Genomic DNA, 10,251 nt, shown 5'->3' on the forward strand with positions numbered 1-10,251 from the left:
GTGTTCATCCCCTTTCGTTGCTGAGGGAAGTTATGGGTTTGTTGTGAAGATCGAATACTTCCCAGGTTCCTAAGGTCACCTCAGGTCAGGAAAATTCCCTTCCCATGCCAGGTTGGTTGTACTTCTCTCCCACAGGACCCAACGCAATCCTATGCCCATGACAGGTGCTCCCTGGGTTTGGACTGATTGGTAATTGATCGATCCATTGATTAGGGTGGGTGGCAGGATAGCCTGGATCTTTCCACCAATGTCCCCATGTGAGAGAAATATGATGAGGGAGGGACATACGAGAGGGGAGGCAGTGCCATGCCCAGGAGGCCATGGGGACAGTGGCTGCCTCTGGGAGGGACAGGACGACACAGGCATCCCTTCCTTATTACAGTTACAGGATTCAACCTGGAAATCCTAGACCCATTCCCCATTGCAGAGATGAAGGAAGGAGGTTCTGAGACAGGACTACAGAGATGAGGAAGAATGGGGTTCTGTCATTGGGCTGTAACATGCCAGGAGCAGCAGGGCCCAAGTTTTCCGCTCAAATCTAACCCTGTCCTTTCTTTCCCCAAGGCCACCTGGTCACCATCACTGCTCTGGTGCATGCTGGAGCAAACATCCTTTTCTAATAAGGAATAGACCCGCAGTCTGCATGGAATTTATTTCCTATTTGCATTGCTATTTTATTCTATTTCCTATCCACCAGCTCCTCTTTGTGGCTCCTCCCCATGCCCTCTTTCCCTCTTTCCATGACTCTCTCCCTGGAGGGTCCGGTCTCAGCAGGCAGTGGATATACTTGCATCTTTAACACCTATAAAATCTCTCTCCATCCTGAGGAGCCTGCTGGGTCCTGCACACCCACTGCAGAGAGCCCTGCTCCCCACCTCTGTGCCTCCCCAGGGGTCCCTGCACCCGTGTCTGTGCTGCACAGTCCTGTGCCCACACCCGGGCAGGCCGTGATGTGCAGATGTCAGCCTGGGCCCCAGGGGAGCTGCAGCTGGCACAGGGTTGGGAAGCTTGAATCAGACACGAGGCCACAGAACAGCGGCCGGCTCACTGTTGTCCTCCCCAAGTCAGCTCACGTAGCTCCAGCTATTTCATTTGTGAATTGTACATATTTAGAATTATTTTTAGAGATATTTGACATTTAACATTGGACTTTGTTACACTGAACAATATCTACAGTTGTCTTTAAAAATCTTTTTATAGAGAAAATAAACTGTGAATGCAGAATAGCACCACAACGCAGGTAGGACTTTGTAGGTCATTATGAGATGCTCACCCTAGTGACCGTCACCCCGGTCACACCCTCTCATCACACTCTCATTTAGTTTTAGGTGTATAGGTAACTGCAAATTTAGGGCCCACGATCTGTCCTACGTCATTGTCTGTCTAGGCACTTTGTTGTCTGAAGTTTGATCATCTCTCTGGAAGAGATCTACACCTCACCCAATCCAAAATCTTGGGAGTAGGAATAAAACCTTTGTTTGCTGCCATCTGAGAGCCTCGTGTCCAGCTGCCCCTGGTTACCCTCCCAGGCTGGCAGGAGTCCCAGGGGACGTGTGTGAAGGGGCTGCCGGGCTTGCTGCACACACCGGCTCTCACAGTCCCACCGGCCTCATCTCCAGGAAAGAACCCAAGACAGGTCCCCTGGACAACAACAGCTGTCACTGCTCCTCTCAGACCCAGTGCTCCAGCCAGACGGCGCTGCCCTGGTCCCCACCCTCCAGTCAGGCCCCGGCCTCTCCCCTGTCCTCAGGCCTGCCAGGTCCCCTCCCTCCCAGCCCTCCCCTGGCTCGGTGCAAACCCTGGAAGGCCCCTTTATGTAAGTGCCCCAAAGCCACCTGCTGTAGGGCCCCTGATGCCTCACTTGCGGTGAATCTGGACAAGTTGCTTTACCCCTCATTTCATAGCCACGCTCTCTAACAAGCTAGAAAACTTAATGGGGGTGGTTGTGAGGATTATATATTTCCCACGGACCTAAGAACATCCCCGGGACACGACAGTCACTAGACATGTGCAATTGGTTGTCCTTCTCTTCTCAGAGCTTGGCATAAACCTGGGACCATGACAAGTGCTCCCTGGTTGCATGGCGTGGATGACTCATCAATTGATTGGAGTGGAGAGGGCGGCCTCAGGCCCAGACTCGTTCCTCCGATTTTCCCATATTGTAGAACAACAGGGTTGATGGAGGTTGACAAGGAGAAGGGAAACGAGTAGCCATTAGGAGAGAGGAAAAGGACAAGCACAGTGAGAGGGAGGAGAGAAGAGGGAGGGGAGTCCATGTCGTGCACAGGGAGACACGGTGACAGTGGTGCCTCCCGGGAAACAGGATGATGCAGCCATTCCCGCCTCCACACTGTCACAGCGCTGGAGGGCTGGAAGGGGCCCCTGGAGGTCCTAGACCCCCTCCCTCATTGCAGGGGCTCTGGAGACCCTGGGAGAGGACTGTGGAGATGGGGACAGAATGGGCTCCAAGGTCAGGCTTTCTCCTGCCACGTGCTCTTGGCTCGGGGCCCCACGTTCTCACCCCGCCCCCACGCCCCCCTCTCCTCGCCCGAGGCCACCACAGCACCTTGCTGCAGTTGCACGTGTTGAACTTGACCTTGCAGATTTTGAGGACTCTGACAGAGAAACAGTCTGCCTGGAATTTTTCTCCTCTTTTGCGCCTTTTGTATACGTCCTGATCCTTAATCCTAAGCTCCTCTGTGCAGCCCTTCCCCGGTCCCTCTTTCCCTCCGTTCATGGTCGTCACCCTGAAGGTCCCGGTCACATCCGGGCCCTGGGTCCTTGGGCCTTCACTGTCTGTAAGTCTCTCTCCAGCCTCCTCCCCTCTTTCTCGGCATCGCCCTGGTTGCTGCCCCGCAGGCTGCAGCTGGGGCCCAAGCTGAGCAGCCCGAATGTTCCAGGCAGGGGGCTGGGTTGGGGTCAGGGAAGCTGGGCCCACCCTGCTGGAGGGGCCCCCCCAGTGAGTGTGGGTCTGCTCTGGGCCCCCTCCCTTGACAGAGCTCTTGCTGCACTGCAAGGCTCACTGTGTTCCTTGTGGACGTGCGCTAGAGTTGATTAACGTCTTCCTCTGCAGGACCCAGCCCTGCCCACCCCACCCCCTCAAGGCAGCAGGAACATCCCCAGTTAATCATGAGGGGACATTAGGGCTGACCCACCCTGACCTCCCCGTTTTAGGCCTCCTGGGGAAAGTATGAGGACAGAGATACCTCACGGTCCTTGTCCTGCAAACAAGCAGCCCACCCAGCCCAGCTGCGCTCGCCTGTGGGCACTGAGTAGGTCCTGTCACCAAGTAGGGGTCACTATGGGGTCCCAGACCGTTTGGGATTTTGCCCAACCCCTGGGGCCCCACGGCCTCAGCGGAGCACTGTGTTTCAAGATGAGGTTCTATAGATTTTTCACGTGTGTATAAAAATCAAAGGAAACGCACACACAAAGGAAGGAAATGAAGGAAATTCCATGCAGCGCTTTCTTGGAATATGTTAAGGGGGAAGAATTACAAGTTACTTGTGCTTATTTTATTATTCCTATGTGTCGATAAATATAATGGCTTTTACTGCATTTTAAATAGCAATGTTTTCTGTATCCTTCTCACACTAAAACTCTTTAAGCCATAAAATGTATTTTTTTAGCACCACAATGTTTTCTTTTAGTTGAGAGGCATAGGCAAGGTTTGGTGGTGGTGGTAGAGACAGTAACGATCATTAGCAGAGAAAGAAAAGAGCTCCAGGAGGCTGTGCGTGTTCCCTGTGCAGGTCCCCTGCTAGATTGTGTCGAGGGTCCGGGTGGAGGGGCAGGGTCACCTCTGCCACCCCTGTGTCATCAGACCTCCTGTTCCTCACAACGCCCAGGTGCACGGGCCTCTGCCTTTTCACCCTGGAGTCCCAGAGACCTCCCCCCTTCCTTCTGCACCTGTTTCACCATCCAGGGACCCGTCACCTGAAGTCTGCCCAGGTGAACGCTCACGCTAATCCGCTTCTGTAGGACATTTATAGACACTCCCTATGGACACACCACAGCCTCATCAGAGAGCAGCAAACAGGCCTCAGTACCCCGTGGACCTGACTCCAGGGATGTCAGGGGCCGAGGTCGCCTTCTGGTCCCGAGGGGCCTCCTGGGTCCTGCACACCCACTCCAGTGAGCTCCTCCTCCCTCCCTCCGCCTCCCTGGCGTCCCCACTCCAGAGTCTGTGTTGCGCATTCCCAGAGTGACACCTGGGAAGGCTGCGATGTACAGATCCCAGCCTGGCCCAGAGAGGACATGGAGCTTGACAAGTTTGGGGAAGATTAAATCGGACAGGAGCCTGTTGTCCTCCCCCACGTGAGCTAATTTAGTGACAGGATCTGTCCCCAGGCCATCAGGCACCTGCCCCTTGCTCTCAGTCACTGTGCTCTGCTGCCTCTCTCTATAGCCTCCTGTCAATAGAGTCATGTCCCCTCACAATCAGCCCCTTGGTCAAGTGCACACACACAGCAGTGTCCCTGGTTTGACTCAGGTGGCTCTCCCCTAGGCCACTGCAGAAAGGAAGTGTGACCTGGGGAAAGATTATTAACAGGTTCCCATGGTCTTCTGCCAAACAGGATGCCAACAGGTATCTCTAGTTTGAATGTATTTTTCAGGAACATGCCTCAAGGATGCAATAAAAAAAGACCACGAAGGCTTCAAATACAAAGAAGTGTCTGCATTCAAGGAAATCTACTGTCCTTCCCCACAAGTGCATCAGCGTTAACATCCCCTTCTGGCCACGCAGCAAGGTAGAGACACAAACATCATCCCCTGCCAGCTACTCCGTGGAACATGCTATGGAAACGAAGCCTTTAAGTAGGTTCCAGAGTGAGGATTGTAGTTTATATAGCAGGGACGGAGTTTTGGTGGGGAAGGACGTGAGCAGGAAGGTGACACTCAGAGCTGGTGCAGCCACTGCCCCTTCTCAGCCAGGCCTGAGTCCAGGCTGCTCGGACAGCTGCTCAGATCAATAGTCCAGGGGACGCTGAGAGCTTGGAGACGTCATTCACTGACCCCCCTAAGCACCAGCCTGCAGGCCTCTCCCCCAGTTAATTACCCTTCACTGTTCATCCAGAGTTTTTCCCTTAAGAAGCTAATTCTCTGTGGATTTTTCTTGCAGGTGTGGTGGGTTTGGAGTCCTGGATTCTGAGCCCATGGGGAGTCTGTCCCACCACCAGTCACTCAGGTGGTCACTTGCCCACCAGGAAATCTGCCCTCGAGGCATCTGCTGGGTGTGGATGCTGGCAGAGGAGCAGCACAGAATGCACACCCTGATCCTATGATGGGCCTTCATTTGGGGCCAACTGCATCGTATCTGGGTCAGGGATTACAAGAAAGAGACAGGAGCTGGGTCAGGGACCTGCCCGTCTCTTGGCTCAGACGCCTCCTGCAGGCCATCAGCTCTCCCCGAAGCCACCTTTGCCAGGAAGATGTGGGGAAAGGCGTGAGGACAGCTCTCGGACCAGTGGTTCAGAGCATGGCGGGCTCGGGGGTTCAGGGGTCTCTGTCCCCCAGGAACCAACTAAACTCCTGCCTCAAGTCTGTCACTCCTGTGTTGGGACTCTGGGCAAGTCACTTAACCTCTCTAAATTTCAGTGCCCTCAACTGTAGAACATGGGTCACAGCCCTGCGCATCACGCCCCACCTGTGGGGATCGCAGGAGATGACAACAGACACCCCTACGAGCTATAAAGCCCCTGCCCACGTCAAAGCTGGAAAGTGACCTCCCACCTTCCATGACTGGAAGCCATCCCAGCTTCCTCCCTGGAGGCAACCACGGCTCCATGTCTGGCTTATGCTTCCAGACATTTAACATTTGAACAGTTTGGGAACACTTAGGAAGTGCCAGTCATTTTTATTCCGTCTTCATTGGTACAGGCTCTTGATAAGCTTCGTTAACATGATACCGCTACGTAGGCCCCATTGGCATTTCCAAAACACACCACAGGGAACCGAGGGCACAGGAGTTAAGTCGCTTTCCCAAGTTCATGTGGCTTCTGAGTGAGATCCAACCCCAGGCCATCAGGCACCTGCCCCTTGCTCCCAGTCCCTGTGCTCTGCTGCCTTTCTGTATTGAGTCCTCTCCGTAATGTCCCCACGCAATCAGCCCATCTGGTATGTTCACACCACCCTGCAGTGTCCCTTTTCCTAAGCCCAACTTCCATTCAGTTGGCTCCTCTAGGCGGCTGGTGACCAGAAGTGTGACCTGGGGAAAGATTATTCACACTTTCCCAAGGTCTTCTGCCAGCAACATGCCAATAGGTATCTCTATTTCAAATGTATTTTGCAGGATCACACCTCAAAGACACAAGAAGAAAAGATCAGAAAGGATTCAGAGGATACACCAGAACAGTGTCTGCATTCAAGGAAACCTACTGCCCTTCCCCGGGAGTGGACCAGCAGCCTTGTGTAACTGGCTCTATTAGCAAAAAAACATTTTTTATAGTTTTGTTTATATTTTAAGTTTTCAGGCCAGTATGATTTGTTGAGCAGAACTTTGTAAACGTTCTTTAAAAAATGACTAATATTAACTAAAAATATATAATGTTCTAAAAAATGACCAATGATGCTCACTGGCCTCCCTTGTTATTCATTTCACCTACAAAAAACTCCCCCTGACCCCGTTGGTCAGTGAGGTTGATTTGAGGCAGTTCATTCCTCCCCCTCCCAGTTGGCACGTCCATTGAAATAAATCCTTTCTTGACAATCCTTGCTGTCTCAGTAATCGTCACTCTGCGCAGCTAGCCACATTGAACCCCCCTTGTGGGTTCATTAACAACTGACATCCCCATCTGGCCCCCACAACAGGGCAGAGCCACCAATACCATCCCCTGCCAACTGCTCCATGGAAGGGACTGTGGACATGAGGCCCTTAGGTGGACTGCAGAGTGAGGACTGCAGTTTGTACAGCAGGGACTGAGCTTTGGTGAGGAAGGATGTGGGCAGGAAAGGTGACAATCAGAGCTGGTGCAGCCACTGCCCCTTCTCAGCCAGGCTGCTCTGACAGTTGGCAGAACTGGAGTCCGAGGGACACTGGGAGCTTGGTGGCTTTATTCATTGGCCACCTAAGCACCAGCCCAACAGGCCAGTTTTTCAGTTAAATAGTCGTAACTGCTCATCTTCCCAGTTTGGCCAGTTGAAGGCACAGCTTGGGTTCTGTGCAACTGTCATGTGGGCAGTTGGTTCGGAATGTCCTGGGTTCTGTGTCAGTTGGGAGTGGAGGAGACACGAGTCAATCAGGGAGGTCACCTTATCACAGGGAAGTCTCACCACAAGGCAGCTTCTAGGGTCAAGTGCTGGGGAGATGGACACAAAATTGGGTGCTCCTGGTCCCTCAGGAGGGCCGCATTTGGGGGAAAGGAGTGCATTTGGGGTCAAGGATTGAAATGTCAAGCCAGGAGTTGAGACAAGATTTGGGCCAGGCACCTCCCCCAGGGCATCACCTGTCTCCCTACAGCATCCCTGGGGGAAGGAGGATTTGGGAAAGGGAATGAGGAAGGTTCCAGGTTCTGTGTCCAGGGAGTGACCTAGTGGTCTCAGGTGTTCAGGGGTCTCCAGGGAACCAACTATATTCTCTGCCTTAGACTCATCAGTCATCAGTGTCGTGACCCTGAGAAAGTCACTTAACCTCTGTAAATTTCAGTGCCCTGAACCATAAGATAGGAGTCACAGCCCCTACTCCGCTCACCCTACATCATGCGAGGGAGATTTTTTCCATGATCTATAAAGAGTCAGACCCTGCCCATGTGGAAGAGTGAGGCTCCATTCTCCTCTGACCTGTCACCTCCCATGTTGCCTCTCTGGAGGTCACCAGTGCTGCATGTCTTGCTTATATTCCTCCAAAAATTGAACACTTATGTAGGTAATGCTTATAGAGGACCAGTCATTTTCTTCAAGTTTTGTCTGTATTTGCTTATTTTTAGCCTCCTCACATAATGGTAACAAGCAGGCCCTATTCACATTTCCACACCCCAGAACACGGGACTGAGGACAGAGGGGCTAAGGGACATTCCCAGGGACACGTGGCTTTGATCTCAGGCCATCAGGCACCAGCTCCCACACTCTCAGTCACTGTGTTGTGCTGACTTTCTACATTGTCTCATCTAAATAAAGTGATTATACCAACACTTTCTACATTGTGTCGTATAAATAAAGTGATTAGTCCCACACAGTCACACCGAACTGCAGGACCTTCCCAAGCCCTACTTTGGTTCAGGTGACTCAGCCACAATAATACAAAACAGTAAAGCAAAAGCTAATAATGGATTCAAACGAAGGCTGCACATTGATCCTCGGTGAGGAGAACATGCTGCCTGTCCCCAGGAGTCATTCGGCAGCATCACAATGAGCATGTGGCCCAATGACAGGGTTGAGTCTCAGATGCCATCCCATACACCCCGCTCCACTGGAGCCACTGTGGGAATTCTTTTTCTAAGCTGATTGGAGAACAGGCTTCTGTTAGCCAGTTGTTCCCCGCAGCTGTTATCCACCACCTCAAGCAGTAACAAAGTTACACAATTGTCTGTAATTGTTTTTTGACATTTGTGCCCAGGGAAAGGCTTTTTGCTCTGGGAAAGCTCCAAATCGGGGTAAATACAGACAGTCTAGCAAGTGGGGTCCTACAGGGTCCAGCAGACAGGTTGATGAGTGACAACTCTCTGAAAGAATGAGGCTTTGGCCAGGAGCGGTGGCTCACGCCTGTAATCCTAGCACTCTGGGAGGCCGAGGCAGGAGGATCACTCGAGGTCAGGAGTTCGAGACCAGCCTGAGCAAGAGCGAGACCCCGTCTCTACTAAAAATAGAAAGAAATTAGCTGAACAACTAAAAATATATAGAAAAAATTAGCCGAGCATGGTGGCGCATGCCTGTAGTCCCAGCTACTAGGGAGGCTGAGGCAGTAGGATTGCTTGAGCCCAGGAGTTTGAGGTTGCTGTGAGCTAGGCTGACGCCACAGCATGCTAGCCCGGGCAACAGAGTGAGACTCTGTCTCTAAATAAATAAATAAATAAATAAATAAATAAATAAATAAATAAATAAAAGAATGAGGCTTTGAGGGCGCTCCAGCCCCATTCTGCTCTGCCCACTGGCTGCCATGTTGCTGGTTGTCACCAGGAATGTGGGCTTTGAGTTTTCTAAGCTACGTTGGGACTACAGGGCAAGGGGTAAGACTAGGACAAGTTAAAACAGCACAAAACTCATGGTTCTTACAAAAATTCAGGTGTTTCTTTCTTTTTCCTTTTTTTTTTTTTTGAATCGACTGTCTCCCGATGGCTACAAGTTATAGTGAAGTTCCAGAGATCTGAAAATGTTGATGGTGACAATTTTTGCCAGTTTTCTCACTTCTTTGTTGGAAGAGAGAAGTTTCTAGAGGTCTTTAACCTGCCATTTCTGCTAAAGTCATTCACTAAATTATATTCTTTGGAATGTCCTCAGGCCATAGTCCATGACTAATTTTTCTGGGGAGTTTGCATTAATGATTCTCACAATGCAGTGTGAATTGTATCTGAGATGAAAATTTCTCTTCTGGCAGTGTGCATATTATTAGGTCAAATATATGAAATTAAATTTAAATATAGAAGAGTCTCATATTTAGAAGACGCTTAGGCATGTGTGGGATGCTGAAGGTGTGGCAGCTTCCCTTGGGTAAGGGCAGTGGGAGTGGGTCCCATCATTAGAAGACACAGTCCTGGTGTGACCTGGAGATGCACAGAGGCCGAAGTCACAACAGATGACAGCATTAAGTCATCCACTGAGGGTACCAGCCTACTCTGATAAGGGGACCAGTAATAAGTGTCTCAGAGGAAACCAATCTGTACTGGTGACCAACCCTGCCAGGGGGCTCACTTGCACCTAGGACTCAGCCATCTCTTTATCAGAGATCCCCAGGTGATTCCACTCTGCTCTCAGGGCTGAGGACTGCAGGCACAGTAGGGACATGGACAAGCAAAATTCCAAAATTCAGATAATTCCCACTTTTCGTGGACAACCAACCACAAGGTCAGTTACTTCCGAGTTCTTAGCGAGGAAGGGAAGAAGGAGGACAGGCTCTTCACTTGGAACGTCAGCATCCTTGGGCTCATCTGGAGAGTGAGAAGGGCCCCCAGAGCTGGGGCTCCAGAGCCTTGATCTTAGGAGCCAACTCCCCCACCGTCAAGTGACCGGACACCATTCTTCCCAGAGACCAAAGAGGACAGAGCATCTCCCCACGGGGGTCCTTATGCAGGAAACTGACACAGTGAAGACTGAATA

Source organism: Lemur catta, chromosome 21 (genome assembly GCF_020740605.2).
Source record: "Lemur catta isolate mLemCat1 chromosome 21, mLemCat1.pri, whole genome shotgun sequence".
NCBI lineage: Eukaryota > Metazoa > Chordata > Mammalia > Primates > Lemuridae > Lemur > Lemur catta.